This window comes from Pungitius pungitius, chromosome 13, assembly GCF_949316345.1.
Source record: "Pungitius pungitius chromosome 13, fPunPun2.1, whole genome shotgun sequence".
Lineage (NCBI taxonomy): Eukaryota > Metazoa > Chordata > Actinopteri > Perciformes > Gasterosteidae > Pungitius > Pungitius pungitius.
Window position 1 is genome coordinate 2,303,180 of NC_084912.1, and position 20,772 is coordinate 2,323,951.

A 20,772-nucleotide genomic window follows, 5' to 3' on the forward strand; every position below is an offset into this window, starting at 1 on the left:
TACATTCAAAGATGTTCGGCTGTCACACATCTTCTCTGATACTGTTCTACATTAAAAAAAAAGCAGTAGCTGTACCTGCGTTGGCATCTAATCCAGATGTGGCCCAACGTGTGATCCGTGTCTAAAATGAAGGCACATTCCAAAAGGGAAATCCACAATGAAAATGAAAACGGTGGTCCATCTATTACCGATTTCTTTTCTCCCTGAAAGGAATTCCTTTGAAGGGTTGAGAGGGCTTCAAGAGACACATCTGGCATACAGCGCCACATTCCATTCTGAGGCCTTGTTTTCCCACCAGCCCGATATTCTTTAAATCTCCCTGTCTCCATTTGGTGAACGGTGCTGATCCCTGACGCTAAATGCTTTTAGGCACTCAGAAAGGAACCGTACTATATTATTCATATGGAGAGATGTTCAACAAGTGCCTCTCCGGGTATTATGCTCAAACTGTGCTCTTTAGGCTTAGGGCTGAAAATCAAAGGATGGGATTAACGATGAAAGAGCCTCCTTGTTTCTGCTCTCACGGAGGTCCGCTAATAGGTATTTGAGCTGAACAAATCCCTGGACCTCAAACAGGTAGGTCCTGGTCCATCTGCCGCTCCATTATCTTCTACGGGATCTACTACATCTATGTATCCAAAATTTGACCCAGAGGGAGAAGTGTGTGTAGAACTTTTAAGGCTCCAGGGAAAGTAATGAAAGAGGCTCATCTAACACCAAAAGTACACAACACGCGTCAACAATGGAGAGGTAGCATTGGCTGTATCGCATCCTGCCGAATAACATCTGCTTCATCCCATTATCAAATCACACATGCGCTCATATCACCAGCACAAAGCTCAGACCTACATCACAGAGGGGGGACGTCTGCTCGAGGCCTTCGTCCCCTCCTCCTGTCACACACACCACCAATGTTTAAGAACTGAGGCGTCCTGGGCCTTCAGGAGGCGCTACGTGACCCCCGCGGAGAAGATAACATGTGGCACAGATGTGTGCATGTTTGTAAATCCTCTCAGCAGAAGGGGATTATGCTACACAAGAGGGAGGGGGGTTATGCACACGAGTCAGGTGGTCATTTGCATGCAAATAGCGGAGGGGCAGATCGCGCCAAGTGCCGCCTCTGCTCATGAGCCGCGAGGCGAGCGATACTTTTATTGTGTGTGTGTGTGTCTCTGTGACCTCCTTCAAAACGCACGGCTCCATCAATACCTGAGCTGTGTGTCTACTTAACAGCTTCTGTCACATAATGTAATTCTCCCGTACTGTAAAACCCAGCACCTGCTTCTCCTCCTCAGTTACTGTGTCAATCCTGTGTTATGTAACTACCCCCCCCCCCCCCCCCCCCCGATGAACCAGGTCATGTTCGGCGTGTATCTGCTGTATCCTGCTTGGACGAAACAAAGGGCTCCTGTTTCTCCTGCTCAGAGCTCAAATCCTGTACATCTGCCGATAATGACGCACGAGTTTTAGATTTCCGCAGTTTTCTTTTGAATTATTTATTTAAAGACGTGACCTACAAAGCCGGCCCAATCTTTCAAATGTTTTCAAACGCACTAATCGGGAAGCAAAGGCTTTTCCTGTTGTTTTTTCTTTCTAAACGCTGGAGAATGACGTGTGAGGGATGCAACAATAACGACTAAACACAAATGATGTCGGAAGCGGTCCGATGGACGCCAGCACGGAGAAGCGTGCGTCTGTCGATTGCTTCCACGATACACGACCCCTCGATGGCGAGGAGGATGTCCGACGCCGCGCCAGGTGTCCGCGTGGGCAGAATGCCACATGTAGGGAAATCAAAAGGACATATTCTCAGTCTCACTGAACGTAATCAGCCTCATTTCCAGCACCACGGACAGCTGCTCCGTCCGTCGCCCCTCTGATTGGATCGCGGGAGGAGAAGGCCGGGGTCCTGATTACGCCGCACTGGTTTTTCCGGTGGCGTCCCGTTAGCGGCGCCATCGCGGCCTTCGGGCGGTGATTTGCACCGGAGTGATGATTCATACCTAATACACGGCACGCGGGGATCAACTCGCAGCGGTTGACTTTGTGAAAATTCTGCAATGAATAAAACCCTCCACGCATCCGTGGTGCATATCAATGGGCATCTCATTAAAGTGCAAATGAACACACACCATATTGACTCGGGGAGTCACTGATGTCGGGGCCGCCGATCTCTGTTCATCTGACTTATCAGGAGCCAGCAGGATAATCTCAGTCGCATCATGTGTGACGTCTGGCACCGATTGGCTCTTGAACGGACAAAAAGCGTCACATCTGTCTGTAAGTGTGTGACGTTCCCCTCTTTTCAGAGGACTGAAGGTTACACAGCGACGATGAGTGCCAATGACGAGATGGGGGAATTGTTTGATGGACGTGTTTACATGGTTCCCACTAACCTGATTCCCAAAAATTTGACATGACGTGTGTGATAATCTGGTTAGTGTGCAGAGAGATGGGAGGTAGCCTGCAGGAAACTGATTAGCATACAACATAAGAGAAGGGGGGATGAAGGGAGTGGTGTTATTGAGTTGATGTATCAGTCTCCATTATTCAAGACATATTGATTTAAAAACTAAAAAGGAATCAGTAATTGGTAAAAGGTATTGTAATTCAAAACACATCATTTTACAATACTGTCATTTCAAGTCTTCATTTTTACAAAGTGACAGAACAATTAGTGATTAAGAATGCGAGATAATGGAAACTATGTGCTCTAGAAATATGACTTTATTTGTTACCTGTCTTCGAAGTGCATTTGAATGTTACTTTTTTTTTCATGTATAGATATAACTGTTTTATTTCATTTCCAATAACTATTGCAAGATATGGATATACGGGTGTGATCACTGCTGCGCATTCTCATGATTTATTCATTGGTACAAACTTTGTGCCTGTAGATAAAAGACGAATAGCATCACAGCGGTACAGATCAGAGGAGGCTCATACTGTGAACATGGTCTCCATATCATACGCTTGAGAGCCACACTGTCTATAAAGCACAGCGTGACCTTCTACCTAAGTCACATGTGGGAACATGTCATGGGAATGACGAGGGGGTGACACGTCATGCAGCACTTATGCTGCAGGTAAAAGGGGGCTTGGTGATTAAACGCTCCGCCTAAACAGCACGTAATCTCAACGTGTTGACTTTGGCTGCAAGGATTTTGTGACACGAGAGAAAGAGAAATTAGCATATAGAGTCTGTGAATCATTAATAAGAAGATTAATTGATGTTTCCATTCACTAATGAGGCAGGGACGATGAACAAGGCCTGACACGTCAGAGTGCTATAGCATGAAAGTGGATTAGGCTTGTCTAAGAAGCCAGGACGCCATTATTCTGTGTACTAAGTCCCATTTAATGCGGAGGGAAACACACAGGCTTAGCAGTGTGCGTATGCGTGTTTGACTTTGTGGGGCTCTGCATGTGCGGGCTCGGGGGTCTTTGGGTGGGCGTAAACGAAGCCTTCTCTCTGGTGGGGAAAATCATTTTTTAAGCCAATCCAAAGCCTGCGACCAGCAGAGGCCGTCACGGGGACGCCACTGTCCAAGCATCGATGGAGGGAGGGGTGGGGAGGGGGGGCAGCGGATGCCTGAGTCCTTCCTAATTCACCCTGAATGAGACACTGAGTGGAGCTAAGCTAGTAACGATTGAATAATTAGTCAACAAGTAGTCGCACATTGCTGCTCGATTATCTCGCCGTTGCTTACTGCTGCAAAGCGTATGAGTGCAAAATGCAAGACAACCCATGAGACTTTATATAATTCAGTATTGACTTATTTATTATTGGTTTGAGAATAAAACCTCTGCATTTCTTTACATCTTCCATACTGAAACAACAGTCCATGTGCACATGGTACTGTACCTACAATTTTGCATAAAATAATTGAATATAAACAAGGCTACTGATTTTACAAAATCAGGAAGATTTCCTCCAGAACTGCCATCTGTTTTGTTGCATGAAGAAGACTCCTAAAAGCTAAAATAATGAATATGCATCTTAGTAATTTAAGGTAAAAGCATATCCACGATCTACACAGCCGAGTGTTTGGTCCACATAAAAGTCACTCCGTCGCCAATATAAAAGCACTTCAGTCCGCCCTTCACCGGCGAATGTGACGACGGGTCACCAGTGTTTTATGTGTGTTTTTTCTTTTTTTCCCACACAGCTTTTCTAATGCGACACTTCAAAATGTGCATATGGGATTATTATGAATGGAATCAAGGCTTCTGCAGGAAGGTCACTGAGCTGTGGTTTGCGGTCTCCTTATTTCCATTCGTCTTCATGCCAAGTACAACAGCTCCGGGATGAGCATTTCATGTTATTCGGGTTATTTTTTTGGTTTTGTTTGACAAAAGCAAGGCCGTGTCTCTATGGGTGTAGTGTACTTTGTGTGCATCCCTGATTCGCTTGACATTCATTCTAAACACACCTTTACACCTGTCTCAAGCCATCTGTCGTCTCCCCCCTAAGATATTTTTATTATTATTATTTTTTTTTGTTGCTCTTAGTAGTCCCGACCGGCTCGTAACACGTAACTCGTATATCGCGAGGTGATACATGCTCATGAAGGAGTTTTATCACTGTTTTGTACTATCTCTTTGACTTGGATGATGTTTGATTCCTGACCCCTGTCCGTAGATCCATTTCCTCCTTTTCTTTGGATCAGAACACTGTCTCCTATGTCTGAAATGCATTCTGGGGCCACGAGGGATACCCGACGAGTTTGGGGAGACAATGTGTTGCGTGAGATGAGGGGCTCCATGCCATCCACCGGGATGAATGATGGGCTGTCAGGGCAGATGTGGTCAGAGCTCCAACCTTCCTGCAGACATCAGCTGTAGTCACAGCCCTAATCAATTAACTTCCATGAATATTCAGCAGCACTTTGCATCTCTTTACATAAATCCATCTGAGCAGCTCCGCTCCCACAGCATCTTTAAAATACTACGTAAGACGAATTATGGAGCATTTGCATTGCAGACGGCATCAAACAGCGCCCCCGCCCCCCCCCCCCCCGAAGCAGAGACAGCATCAGCAGTCCTCGTCCACGTCTCCACGTCAATCATAATACAACTTGCACTAATGCTCGTGAGAACCAACGTACACTGCACGTCATTCATTCATGGAGGTCCATCTGATGGCAATCACAACCTACTGCATGTCGCCTTTAGCATGAATCCTCACTTCACTTAGCAAATTAGCTGATGCTTTTTTATTGTATTCTGCACTGATGCTTCTGATCTACGGGCTTGTGCAACCTTGTTGCTATTCTAGCGACGAATACGTTTGGTGGTTAGCTAGAGTTTTAAAAAAATTGCTGTTCAACTGAAACATTCAAGTGGTTGTAAAAAAAAAAAAAAAAAAAAGAGTTATAGCCATGTGTCCCGAAAATAAAAATAAACGAGGCAGTGTACAAGATTGCCCTGCACCCTTTTCTATATTATTGGAGCTGCCCATCTGGCAAAGTTTAGTGATAAGAAATGTGACCTTGGTCATAAAGCTGCCCAGCGGCAAAGATTGGCCTGAGATCATTGGCCATTTGAGTCAATACCCTTCAGACAGGATGCGTCTCTCTGGATGTCTCTGCAGAGACGGGCTGGATCTTCAGAGGCCGGCCGGCCGGCAGATTGTCGCGGTGATTAAATGCCAATAATCGCCTGTACTGGCGTGACTTCCATTCACGCACAACCTCTTTCTCATGCCCTTTATATCTCTCCTTGGCTTACTCTGGCTGAGACCCCCCCCCACACCCATCCAGGGGGTCAGACAGCTGAGATGTGTCGCATTGACCTCTATCAAATATTCTCTGTATGGTGGTGAAAGCGTCGGGTCAACTCGATCGGCTGGTTGGGGAGATTGGGCTTATCGGGGGGGGGGGGGTCACAGAGGGCATCTCACACAGCCGCTGAACCTGCTGCTGATGGCGTTGGTGTGACACCGCGAGGGCCGTCTCCCCGACCGGGGGGGGGGGGGGGTGGGGGACGAGAAGGAAAATAAATAGCTCATGTAAATTACTGAAGGCAATGAATGACCAGTGAGTACGAGTCAAATAAAATACCTCATTGACAAAGCAGATGTTGGTACAGATGTTGGTGCAGATAGGCACGACGCGCAGCTCACGAGGAACTTATGCGGGCCATTATTTTTGCAAACAACCTCGGGCGCTCTAAATGAAACTGTAAATCTGCGCCCGTCTGTGGGTCAGGGCTCCCTACGAGATGTCGGCATTCTCACCGCGTGCACGTTGGCCTGCACCAACATCCGCATCTGCTCTGCGGGGCGTGCCCTCGGGGGACAGCGATGATTCGGGTGAAGGAAGTGAAGTGAAGGAATGCAGGGCACTGAGGGCTTTTATTGTGAAAGGTTAGATCTGGTCTGTGCTGCATTTTCTCACCCTCTCAAGTCGCGATTTGCCGACATTAACAACCGGTTGTCAGTTTGTTTACAGATTTACACATCAGGGTATTTGTGTTGATTTCGTTTGTCGTTGAAAGGTTGCAGGTTGTAAGGAAGCACCTGGGGGACTACTCTGCAACAACTGTTGGTAAATGGTAATTTAATCAATGAGAGTCTGAAACCTTCACAATCCTGCCAGACACTTCACATAAAAGAGCCAGATTCCCCCACGAGGGAACGTCACAGCTCAGCTCCTCAAGGTGCCTGGTGTATTTCTACTGACCTTTGTCCAGCCAGCTTTCCCCTTCGTATCCCTCTCCATTGTCTAATAGCTAATAAAAAAAAGCAGAAATTCTAAATCCTTCGTTCTATGGAGCTGGAGCTGAGTGAGGTGGCATCTCCGGACTCTCGACACACACGTCAGCGGTTCAGCCGAGAATCATAACCAACAAACGCTGCCTCCTTGAGGGATTTCATTCATCTCCGGGTTTGTGATGAAATAATTTCACTTAACGTCGAGCCAGGTTTGAAGGGAAATGAGGATCCCTCCTCAAAGGGGACAAATCCTTAAACGAGAAAAGCCACGTTTCGTTGTTTTTTTTTACTAATTTAAAATGTTTTCTGGCTTCACTGCACACAACACGGCCCACTCTCACAGGCGGAGTACTTTGCATTGAAATAGCAAAAGATACATTTGCACACACTAGGAGGAGGAGGACAGAATATGAAACAAGGGAAACGTTTTTTCTGATTTTCTCGCAACGCGATGTAGCAAATACAGTGTTTTTCGGCAGCTTGAGTAAAGAAAGATGCTGTGACACAGAGTGCAATCCACAGAGAAGACATTCACTGCTGATAAGATGCAGTAAACACAGTGATTCAACAAAGATTATTGCAATTTGAAAGCAGGAAAGGAAGAAGGAGAGTGGCGGGGCGTAAAAATAATGTTACTTTTTATGCAAATTATTTTATACATTCCAGTCGTGCCCATGTGATCCAAAGTCCAACATGCAAAGGTGTGCACCCGGGGTTCAGTTTATACGGCCCGGGCGGGGAGGGGGGGGTGTGACAGTGAAAGCGAGGCTGTAATTGCGGACAAAGAGAAAGTGTTCCACGCGCAGGTGATAAAGTGCATATTAAATTAGCCTCAGCGCAATCGATGCAGCAGCCGTGCACGCGGCCCGTATCACACGGATTCAATTACACTCACATAATCAGCTGCAATTCCTACCGGAGCTCGGGGTCGGACGGGGAGGACGGGGTGAGGGGGTGAGGGGGGTGGGGAGGAGGCACTCGTTTGCATAGACAATAGCAGCAATATGGCTGCTTGTAAGTCTGAAAATGAAAAACCTTTATTGGTTTGAAAATATGATTACAAAAACAATAGAAGCAATGCTCCCATCGTCACGATTCCTCCCCCCCCCCCCCCCCGTCCCGTGTCCTTCCTTCTAGCTTCCTCTCTCCCACACCGCTTTCCTTTCCTCTACTTCCCGCTGAGCCATTCATCCGTTCACTTCCCCTCCCCGTAGCCTTCCTTTCTGAGCCTATTTCCTCTCATTACTAATTCATTCGTCATATTTATTGAAGGGGCTCACTCTGAGGGGGCGTGGGGGGGGGGATCAATGTCTTATTTACACATTCAGACAGTCAATGGACTCGGCTGCGATTAACTGGCCTATAAAACCTTCACCAGTAGCGCCTTCAATCTGCTGTGAGGAGCTGATGATATCCATCTCTAAACAGAGGAAAGAAGCCATCGGCCCAACGTGTGCAACAAGGGAGCATTTCATGAGCCACTTACTTCACCAACATTGGAACTGCTTTTATTTAGAACTGGCTCAAAGGCTGAGTGAGTATCGGATTCATCGGAGGAAACACACTGTGAGAGTCGTTTTTTAATATTTGTTGACAATGACGTGGATAGTGTACATTCTGCTAAGACTTAGGGTTATTAGTGATTAATACGTTAATAGCAGGCTCTCCGGTATCATTCGTGAGAAGTAAATCATTGTTGGTTGGGATGCCCCCCTGATGGTGGTCCATCTTTTGTATTTGTCAAATCCTACTGGATAAGAACATTTAGTTTTTGCATTAGGAGAGTTAATCACCGATTTATTTTTTTAAACCCTGCAGGTTTTTATTTAAATGTTATGTTATTTAAAAGTGTCGCAGTTTGATGTTTCTGCTGTAAAATTTGTAAATTGCAAAATAATTTTTATTTGTCTTGCCCACAACAGTTTTCGTCAAGATGTCGCAGCTCAAAACGCAGGCCTCACCGCGAGGGACGAACATCTATTTAATTGTTTTTTTTCTCCTGGAGCTACTGTGCAACAAAACGTCTGACAGATGATTGGTTAATGTGGCTCAGTGTCACTTTTACATCGGGCATTTTAACACACAACCCGAGATGGACTCGCATGCGTTCAGTCCAGTTATTTCAGATAAAAGGAGGATTTCTATCTGAGCGATGAGCAACATGTTTGTTCGAGTTTTACTTGAAAAAAAGCACCATGTTTTTTTTTCACCTGCGTTGCAGTCGTTTGCGTCATGATTCGATCTTTGAATTTGAAATAATAGAAAGACCACTTGAAGCTACTGCTGGTGTCACGTCTATGTTTTTTTCCTTCTTTCTCATCCTCTCTCTTGGCTCCGCAACACAATTCAATTACTCCCATACTCCCATATAATCACTTTTCCTCCCCAAGGCCTGAACGTTTCCCTGGTCCGACAGGAAAAAAAAAAAAAAAAAAAGCCTAATTACTCTCTGACCTTGACTCTCTCTCTTTCCTCCCTATACATCCAGATCGTTCCTCTCACATCTCTCCACTGAGCAAACACCTGCTCAGACGCGTGAACCTGACACCCTGCGAGCACGTTTGCATGTTTTGTCCACGCGCTTTTCACTCCAGCCTCGCCATGCACGCCTCCTAAACTTCACTTCGTCTTCATTTCCTTCAATTTCACACCACCGTTATAGATGCTCTTATAGTAATTCAAGTCTTTCATGGTCTCAGGATAAGAGGCCCATTTTTTTAAATTTTTTTTTAAAGGAGACCAGGCGCTTAACCTTGTTGCTGTCTCTAGCTCCTCAGTTAGAACGTGATGGAGGATAATGTACGAGTCGAGGAACGGATTCACACAGCGCTGTCACTGCAGTCATGCCTCCTTCTCCCCCTTAATCTTCTTTTCCATGTCAAATTAAATGTAGAGAGCATGGCAAATGGGTGATTAGTTGTAGAGAGGAAGACACCTTTTCTCCATGGCGGGGCTGTTTGGCATTAAGGATGTTCTGAAAGGGGAATAAATCAGTAAACCAGTAGAATAATGTAGAGACGCAGGTTTTCTTTTACCTTCTGAGCGAGATGGAGAAAAATATTGAACATTTTTCGTCCATCAACATTGTGTAAACTAACCCGGCGTCCCATTATACCTCTTGAATTATTAGAAAAAGGCCAAAATGACCCTAAAAACGGACTGTTCTCTCACATTTGTCACATTCTCACTGGCATTTAAATGCTCAGGCATGCACTGGGCGACGCGGTGCACTGGGAAGTTGAGCAAAGGTGGACGAGGAGTGACCCCGTCCACCGCCCAATGTGCTGTGGATACACATACACATGCACCCATGCATGCACTGGCTGCAGTCAGCTCTTTGGACACATGTAGCGCTCACATGACTTGTGGGGGGGGGGGGGGGTCCGCTGAGTGTCCCTAGATGGTCTGAACTTCCTTCGTTTTAATGAGAGTCATTGTGGTCAGCTTCAAAACCTCTGGCGGTTTTCTTACCTTTGAGCGGATTTTTTTTTTTTTTTCAGGCTTCGCGGTAATTCAAAGTCTCGCCTGAGTGCTTGCAGTAAGGAGCGCCGGGTGATTGATGGTGATGACTTAATTCACTCTGCTGATTCAAGGCTGGGTAATTATTTTCCCTTCCTTATTTCACCTAAAGGGGCTATTTATGAGTCTGAGAGCATTTTCCTCTCAAAGGCTCTGCGTCGCGGTGCAGGCGAAGCCTCGGGGGAAACACCGTTGGCTGTGTCAGCACTTTCACCCTAGTTTGTTCCGTTAGCCACAACAACTCAAACGCTCCACGTTGGGAGCTTTTCGGCCCGGCAGACGAAATGCTTCCGATATCGCATGTTGAATTCTCCGGCCGTTGCATTTTGGCAACGTGTGTTCAAAGTGAACAAGGGCCGCTAGCAGCCATGGCCTCAATGCATTAACACATCCTACAGGCGCACACATGTCCGCCTGTCTGACGGTGAATGGGGGGGTGAGTGAGGGCAAAACCGAGAGCCTTCTGACTCAGAGGAGACTCACTCTGATGAACCGGCATCAACCATTTCCACGCGGGGGGGGGAGGGGGAGAGACGCTCGTTCTTCTGATCTCGCTTCAAGCGTTTTGCTTCAAGTTGTGTGAACAGCTTCTTTCGACTGATTAAAGAAGTTACTGAGCACTAATACTCGATGGTGGTGCTACAGCCAAAGTGCCCTTTACCCACCCACCACAGATCATTTTTTTTGCAAATATTTCTCCCACGATGGTTTGATGTGAACTCCACATGCTGGCAAAAATAACACTCATGGAAATTGCAGTGTACGATGTCCTAAAAAACAAACATCTGTTCTGAAGGCAATAAACAAGCACGCGCTGACTGAGGCCAGCTGATTATGGTTTATATTCTGGAAACAAAAACTGTCTGGTCTCCCGAGTCCCAAAAAAACCCCGTTTACCTTTAAATATCCTCACATGCATATGGAGAGAAACACAATATCCTTCAACAAATGTCCTGTTCCTTCCCCTGAGCAGCCAACCTCTCTCTATTCTCTAATTAGGTCTCTAGGAGTGACCGGCTGACCCCGCCCCCTCAGACCTACACACAAACAGCAACACACCCTCAATGTCACACTCACCTCGCTCCTTTCTGCGCACACATTTAGCCAGAAGAATTGGTGTTTGAGATTCTGAGGTCTGGAAGCTGGTTTTTGCTTGAGACACAAGTCTCTCAAACACTTTGCATCGTGGCTTCACGTGCACATGGCTAAAAAGAACAGTGGATCGATGTTTATTAGTCTGTAGCAAGTAAACCAGAGAGTTTTGAGCCCAAATTGGTTCTTCAGCAGAAAAAAAAACGGAGAATCGTGGAAATAAATAAGTAATCGCAGCCTCTGTGCATCTAATCGGATTTCATTTATTAGATCAACAGCTGGGATATTGACCAATAAATGACTGCAGTCATGATTTGTCCCTGGCCATCAATGAAGCCTACTCAAACATCTCGTAACATTCGCACATTGGACGTAATACACGATACACAAGTACAGAACAAAAAAGTACCACTCTATTCAGTCTCTTTGTGTACCGTAGTTGTTGCACAATGTTTTTGTAGAAAACAATTAGAAACAACGAGTCCAGCAATAAAATAATGGACCTACAATAAAAAAAGATGACGTTCGTACTGTAGAGAAAGCTGCTTACCATCTGGTTATTTTTAGATTGCTTCGCCCTAAAAGCAATTCACAAAGCTTAGATGTTGTGTACTTACATCTCAGTATGTATATAATGATTAATTATCATATTCCAGCCATTTTGAAGAAAAAAACGTCTGAAGTTGATAATAACAATGAGCTCACAGCCTTCCTCGTACTCTTCCTCTGAACAACCTGGAGTGTGATAATGAAGTGTGTGAGCAACATTATTTATTTTATGATCGATCCGGGCCTTTGTGATGGATCCGGGCCTTTATGACGCTAATGGAGGGAGGTGTAAAGTTACTTTGTGACCTCCATAAAACCGTCACGCCCATCTTTCGCTCCTGAATCCTGCGGCTTAACGAAAAAAAACGCCGACATGGAACCAAAACAGGCCGACCTTGAGAGTGAGAATGTCTCCGGGCCCCCAGAGCCGGTACCCTTCCCCCGGGGGGGGTGGGGGGGGAGGACGCAATGAGGGGCTCTGACTCTCTCTCGGTTTCTCTTTCTCTCTCTGATTTTTTTTAACGAAATACAGTATTACACAATGTGAGTGGGGCATGTCAGAGATAGCATTTGGGGCCCTGCGGGGGGAGGGGGGGGGCGCGAGGGCCACCAAGCTGGACATGTGTTTAGCAACACGATAACAAAATAAAGAGAAGACTGCAAGGTTAACATGGAAAACGTTATAATTGAGCATCTGTTTGCTTTTCAAATTCATGCCTGTGAAAAGTATGTTGATTGGGCCTCGGACCGAGGCTGAAACAGAACCAAATCCATCGCATTAGCGAAATTAAATTAAACTAAAGTTTTTGCTTTTCTTTGAGAAAATAACGGTACATCAAATTATCCTCACTGTAGATGAGTTTGAGCCTCCACATTGTTGATAATGTAATTATAGCCGTGGCTATAATGTGTTTTTCTTTATTATGTATGTTTATTGTATTATGTTTTACATTTATTGCTGCCGGTCAGTGTCATTATACCTGCAGGGATGACGTGTGTCTTCGTATAAAAGTATCCATTCAACTACACAGAAACGTACTTGATTCGGTTCATGCAACCAAAGAACAGGTTCAGGAATACATCAATCCTTTTGCTTGACATGGTGAACAAACTGTTCGTTAGAAGCATCATTGCTGCAACACTTCACTGGAAAACCACCTGAGCCTTTTCCAAATGTTCCCAGCACCTTGTGGATGATGAAGCCACTGCAACAAAAGAGACTCTAATAGAAACACCGTGAACGTGCGGAAAAAATCCAGGGTGTGGAGAAAAAAAAACTAACGAGAGCTCTGGTTTGAGGCGACGCGCACACAAAGAGAGGAACGCAGACGTGTTAAATGGTCCCAGCAGGGCGCCATCGGCGGCAGTGTCCCAAACTACATATTAATATGATCAGCTTTTTCAGTTTTCAGTGCAGTCACAATGGGGAAAGGGAGCAAAAATAAGCAACTCAAAAGATGTCGTCACGAGGACCAAATTTCCCTCAATTCTGTAACAGAGGAGTTGATGGACACTATTGTACTTATTCAATGTGCAATAGAAATGGAGGAGCTAAAATTAAAAATCAATTATGGATGACAGATGACAAAAGATGAATGGATGATACGTTGTTTCCTCACCAGAAGTTTCCAAAGTGGGTTGACAGAACTAATACTTTCATATCTTGAAATTATCCTGGCAAGATGAGTAATAGTTCATATTTAATAGCACACATCTACATGTTAGGATTAAGATTTAGTACATAGATTATAATACATAAATTGATGTCATTGTGGGTACATACCCCCCACTGATAAATGATATACATTATATTACAAAAGTGACTATGCACGTGGAGAGTTCTTTTTGCACGTAGAGTATGGACCTTCAGAGGGAGGAGATCTGGGGAACTGGAGTGTGAACCGTGGCCAACATCCACTACCCGTTTCATCCCAGGGCTCTTTGAGAGGTTAAAAGGTGCTAAACTGGAGGTTCAGAAAACTTTTGATTGAAAAATATCCTTCAAACTGCTGTCGACAGCCGAGATGGGCGCGCGTGTACGCCTCCAGGGCGACACATGAGCGCGGCGAAGGGCGGCAGCAGGTAGCTAGCACGCTAACGCTCAGTAGCGTCCGGAGAGAAAGCTAATAAGCTCTGGATAGCGCATTGGCGCCAATGCGCATGCTCGTTCCCACTCCTCTATGAGTGGAAGTTTGTGCGTCCGTAGCCCACGTGTGCGTGTTTGTGTGGGACCGGTTGGGTTCCCGCAGCTCAAAAGTGCGAGAACTTCATTAGGATCACATGTCTTGACGTGCATTTCCTCTCCCATCTCCTCTTGATACGTCGGTGGAAGCTCTGCAGATACTTTCTCTTCCACACACACACACACTTACCACAACCACGTGCTCCTCTAGCCTCTCGGTAACAAGTAGCATCGGGAATCATGAAGAATATCTGTCTAATGAATTGAATAAGGATCAGTTGGTAATGTTGATATATGGAGCCCGTTGAGTTGTAGTGACTCGAAAGCAACACAGAGTCGTGATTAAATTGAAAGTTTTCCTCTCATCCTTCGTTCTAATCATCCATTTTTTGGTCTGACCATTCAAACATGCATCAGGTCACCGTCGTCAGCAAGTTGTGGCTTTTGGGTCGGAGTGAACTGCCTGCCGGCCTAAAAGGACGGCCTCTAGTCGAAGGTGGCAAAAACTGGATTTTAAATGGGGAACGCACAGAAAATGTAAAGAACGTTTACAATGAGCTGGTGGAGGTGGCCGCCGGAGCTTCTGTGTGTGGAGACTGTGCGTCGTGAAGAGGACACCAGGCGCCGGGTTTTTGTGCTGCGACGGGGAACTGCTTCAGTGGGAGACAGACGCGTCTTCCGGGCTCGGGGCGCCGCTGCCATTTCGGAGTGAAGTGCACCACAAGGGGGGACGCACGTCAGTGGGCTGCTACGGCACTGGGGCTCCTCAGCATTGCACACACAGCTCCTCTTTAGCTATTATCCCCCCTCATCCCCCGCCCCCCCCCCCCGCTCTGTCTCTTTCAATATCCTCCCTTCCGTCCCGGCCTTGTCTTTTTCTCAGCACTCCTTTATGTAAATGTGTATTTTTACTCTGCCGGTCGCTCCTCGTCTCGCGCACGGCGCCGGTGACAGAATCCCAGAGGTGGGCGTGTCTCTCTCATAACCCAAGCCACGATTTTCTTCTCAACAATACGAACAGCACTCCTCTGTGCTCTGGTTTTTTTTTTTTGGCATTCATTCACAGTTTGCCATCCTGCAGGAAAAGGCCCTGCAAACTCAGTCAGTTTTGGAGAGAAAATGAGGGATCATTTGCATACATTTGCATCATATTAACACATCAAACCTCTTGACTTGAAAGGGATACTCTGATTGAGAACACCACCAAATTACTGTACGTCTACTTCCTCTTCTCGTCTCCGCCTTGCTATCTCGGTAGCTCACTCTCGTTATCTTCACCGCTGAGTATTGTTACTGTACAGTACACATCCTGTGTGTGTGTGTGTGTGCGCTTGTATGTATTCTCATTGAAGAGAATTTTGCTGGAATATCTTTGCACATTTGATGTGAAACTTCCCACAAAATGGTCTCCATTTCTTGTTCTGTAAGCATGAACTCCTGACCCTGCGCGTCATTTCCCTCATCACATGGCGGTCAAACGTCTTGTATCTTCATACGGTGATGACAAGCACACCTACAAACACACATGATACGCCTCCAAAGTATGAGCTGTCTGTGTGGGTGTTTTGGAAAATAAACGTGCTTCCACAACACAGTTCACCGATTTGAATTCATATAATAAAATCGCCCCGACTGCCGCTCACGTCAAAAGGATGAAAAAATTGTCTCTACTTCTACTGGGAATTGCTCCAGTTGTTTTAATACTGGACCGTGTTTAGTACCTCTGCCAGGTCGCACAATGCATCTACAATATGGCCATTTAAAAGTCTTTAGCTTCATTTTTCACTGTTATACTTGAAATAGATATAAAAGTAAAATAACTAAAAAAATTGTTTTTTTCACAATAAACGTCTGTAACTCTGTTTAAGCAACAATACTTCTAAGTAATGTTCTGGAATAGATTGTAGATTGGGATAATCCCTCCGGAAGCTTTTTTCTTTATTTTATTTCCTGACTGTTGGGCTCACTGAGAGATTACCACGAGTTAATCATCGTTATTATGGTCAGGGTTGCTTAGTAACAGATGGAGTAACAGGGTAGCAACCCTCCGAAGCAACTTGACAACAGGAGGAAAAGAGCACATTTGGATTTAATGACGGCCCTTTACAAGACTTCTCTTGAAACAACCGTTTCAAACGTTATATGAGACAATTGGTGAAAAGAAAACCGCTTTTATGGCCATCTCTTCGACGAAATCATGGAATCTAAAACAGTAAAACCACCATAATCAAAACACAACAAATATTTATTTTCTTTGATGACGTACAATCATCACCTGTTGTGCGCATCCCCACTGTGCATTTCCTGTTGAAATGTGTACATAACACAGCACACTGCACTAAATATAATCAAATGAAGGCTTTGACGCATTCATTTTCCAAATGGGCATATTTACAAGCCTATTTTTTGAGTTTATCGTGCCTTCGCACACACACACACACACAGTGTGTGTGAGCGAAGAGCCTTAATTGGACGCTCCATTCTATTTACCAAACTGAGTGAGCTAACGCAATTGCACAATTAAACTTGTTGATTCTCGCTAATTAAAACTAACAAAGACGTCAAGGCAAATCATTCGGAAGTCGAGAAGTTGCAGAGCTCGGAGAGTGGCATCGCTAAGCCGGGATTGAGAAATTCCCAATCACACGCTAATTAGGTATAAACACTGACGCGAGATCAGTTCAAGAGTTGCGACGAAGACGAGCCGGCGCTCGCTCTCCCTTCAGCTCGGGGTCTTTCATCAAGACTTGACTGGTTGTCTTCGGCCTTCTTCATCATAGCTCGTCGCTAACTGCGTCTTGCTGCCATTGGCCGCTGCTTTGATCGGTTTTTTGATTTTGGGTTTAACGAGAGCCATCCGAGTCGCTAGGACACCAAAAAAAAAAGGCAAAAGCAAAATAAAATGATTAAAGACGATTGACGATTCCATTGACTTCCCCTTAGATTCCAGCGTGATTGAGCTGCCAGGAGATCATTAAGCTTTCATCGTGTGCTAATTAAAAAATCGGCACCATGTGACATCCTGGCGTTTGGCTCCCATCGCTCAAAACTCTCGACTCAACGTCACCGGAGGGGGTGAACCTGAAATAAGCCGCCTCGCTGCCCAGCTTTATATTTGTGTCCCCCCCCCCCCCCTTTATTTGGGCCCCGTTCCAGCTCCTTGTCCATTCCCAGCCCCAATGCAGGCTGAGTGATTCTCTCGGGCGTCCCGCGGGACTCACTTACCCGAAAGCGGCGTCTACAAGCCACGATATGCGGCCTCTTATCTTTTTAATTTTCTCCCACCTCGGAGAGCATGCCGCGGCATCGGCCTTGTTTATTACTGCCAGAGAGGCGCCGGCCGAACTCCCACCGCCGCGCTGCTAACACCGCGCAGATGGCGGCGAGGGCTGAGAGAGACGGAGGGGACGGAACGAGACAACAACAGAGAAAAAAGATGCTATCCCTTTTCAACCGCAAACCAGACGCCATTCTGAATGTAGGTCACGTGCAGTGTCTCTTATTCTGTAATGTAAACTGTAGAATGGTGACACACACACAGCGTTTGACACTGTGTCCCAGAGGCTTCATCCCGCCCAGTTAAATCACCGCTGTCAGAAAACGCTGATGTAAAGAACGCCGCGACCCCTGGATTCATTCAGGCGACTGCTCCGCTCACCGTTGGGACGGCGGCGCTCTCTCAAGGGGGGTGGGGGTCGGAGGGGGGGGGTTGACGGCGAGCCACTCGTGTGTGGGGTTTGGTTAAGGAGTGTCCTTGCTAACGCCCAGAGAGACTTCAGCACCTTGGAGAGCTACATTTCCTGCAACTCCTAATTAATGCTTAGGTTAATTAATGGTTTACCCTAAAAAATAGTCACAGGTTTTATTTACCACATGTTCATGCAAGATATTAAATACATTACTTACTTATTACGTGTTTGTGTGATCCAAAATGTACATTTTCTTTTAGTGTCTCTGGAAAAATAATCTAGTATTTGGTTGCTCGCTCTATATTTTAGTCAATACTTTAAAAAAGATGGATGATATTTAGTTAAAAATAAGACAAAAATGCCTGTTCTTCCATAATTTTCTTGTCTAGTTAGTACCGGTTGTAAAAGTGACAAATTATGGAATACTTTATGGGCTACACTATTCAACAGTAATACGGCGCATGCAGACTTTCTTCAGCTGCCTTTTCTTTGTAAGTATGGGTTTTAATCTTCTTGTTTACTTGCAGCTTAGATGTGTGTTATTGCTGCTATGTTTTCAATTTCATGCATGCCTCTTGTTAATTGGCTTGCCAGCATGTGTGTGTGTGTGTGGGGGGGTAATCTTGTGTTTTCCTTCAAGCAGCCACTCTCTGTGAGGCCGAGGTCAATCTGGTCCGTGGATGAAATCTCTGGAAAAACCCGAGATGACCTGAGAGGGTCCTGAGAGACAATAACACTTTTTTTTCAAAGCCAACTTCGTTTTATGTAACTATCGCTGTGGAATGTTTTATTTCGGTGGTAATACAATTTATTTATGATTACTTTTCATTCGGCAGGCGTCTCCATCCCTCTGGTAGGAGGGGTCTCTGAAGAGCCAGCGGATGATTAAAAAATGAGAAAGATTGTCTTTTTAATGCTTTTCATTTGAAGCCTTTGCTAAAAGCTGTCACTCCCGATATCAGATTGTAGGAAGGAAGAGCAAAAAAAAAAAAAGCATGTCTGATATTCATAATAACTATCATTAATATTCTTCAGATACTATTGAGCTATTCAATTGTGGGTCCGAGAGGCGATGGTGGATGGTCGGCGCTACGAGTCTGAGCCGACATCTGAAAAACTGTGTGTGTGTGTGTGTGTGTGTGTTTCTGCCCTCGAGAGAGAGAGCGTCTGTGTCAGACCAAGGTCTGATTGGCGGGGGCTTTGCGGGGATCTCTGCCAAACCCCCGGTGCCCCCCCGCACCTGGCAGGCGGAATGGCCTCTCAGCAGAGGCTGATGAGACAGGCTCAGCTAGCCCCTGATGCTAACTAGACGGAGTCACACCAGCAGCAGGAGAAATATAGTAAACAGCCCAGAAATCAAATCCACCTGGAGGCAGAATGAATGAAACAACGGCCAGTAAGAAGAGGGGCTTAATCCCTGGAGGCTTTGGCTCCACTGAGTGTCTGCGAAAAGGAAATCCACTCTTTCATAAATATCTCACAAGGCACTCAATATTCAAATGAGGGGACAAAATCATGTGGGCAAACAGTGGAGGGGATATATTTGGATAGACATTATTTGACTTGCTATTACAGCTAAAACCACCATGGTGTCGTCGTTTTTTGGTGAAATCTGGAAATAAATGAGGTCATTAATCAAATTCATCTCGTCAAGTACTTTTATGACTGATTGCCTCGGCCTCTTGAAAATATGATCTAAGCACACTGACTAATTCGCTGGTTTAGCTGAGCACTAATGATTGAACGGCTGATTGTTTTGCCTAGAGCAGTGGGCATGGGTGTGTGTGTGTGTGTTTGCGTGCAAGGACGCCACGTGACTCACGTTGAGTCCCTTTTCTCTCTCTCTCTCTCTCTCTGAATCTGCACCCCCCCCCCCCGCGGGACGACAAACACAATCGTCTAACAACGACCGCTAAACGGCGCTCGGGGGGGGACGATATGCGGCGTTTTTACAACGCGGCCGCCATTGGCGCTTGATGCTTAAGTCGCGGCTCTTTGAAGGAAATCGTTGTGCAGCGAGGATCAAGTTTCATCCGGCGAGTAAAAAAAGGATGAATTCTGTGTCAAATAGTGCTACCGAGCGGCTCATTTTAACCCCCATTAAAATGGACGGATTGATCATGCTTTTACAACACGATCTGTCTCCATTTAGTGTGAACACAAATTAGATCTGATTAAGCATTGATCCTGTGCCCGGGGTGAAATGTGTCACTCTCTCGTGAATGAGGATTAATTCCTGTCTAACAGCCTGTCAACTGAAGCACAAAGTATCCTCGCTTCTGTTTCCATCCGTCAAACGTTGATTTGCGGCATTTACTCTGCACAGAAAGTTACTGCAAATGCTCTCTCTTTCTCGGCCGTTGTCATAGCAACGGAGGCTCCTACTCCTCGTCCGCCTACACTTCGGCCAGTGCTCCCTGCTCCCCGCCTCTCGGTGACCTGCTTCCCGTCCTCTCTGTCAACCGTCTTGAATCCAATAAACTGAAGACAGATGGAAGTGGGTTTCTCTCTCAGCGCAGAAACCAGCTGGCTTTTAAAAACATGTTTATGACGTCTTAAAAGTGTTGGATCGCTGCGAGGGGAGTCCGGCCGTGTCAGAGGATTTCACGGCAGCTTTATGACTTCAGTGATCATCTAAACTTTTTAGGCCTCATGCAAGAACCAACGTTACCAAGCGATTTGTTCCTAAGTGGAGGAGTGTTTAAGGAGAACTTATGTTTGTTTTCTGTGAAGGTCCAGACAGAATTGACAGAGTAGTGTATTCTGCTGTTTCATTGCATCATTGCATCTTACATAACAAACAAACACACATGATGTGTCCAACACTCGTGCATTCACACGGTGCCACGCTGGTACACGAGAGGAGGCAAAACAGGCTTTTTCCAAAATAGGTCGGGTGGAAGTCCTGCGGTGAGATTTCGGGAAGAAGTTGTTCTGGGACTTAATTAGTAAAGGGCCCCACAATTGAACAGGATAAATGCCCATGAGCTGTACTCTCAAATCTGGGACAAGCAAGGCTCAGACAC

At 45.7% G+C, this 20,772-nt stretch overlaps 1 protein-coding gene across 1 annotated transcript in view; it reads right to left on the reverse strand.

Moving 5' to 3' along the window:
* LOC119214147 (pro-neuregulin-3, membrane-bound isoform) overlaps positions 1-20,772 on the reverse strand; it is a 207,928-nt gene that overhangs the window by 50,730 nt on the left and 136,426 nt on the right. The window lies entirely within an intron of this gene.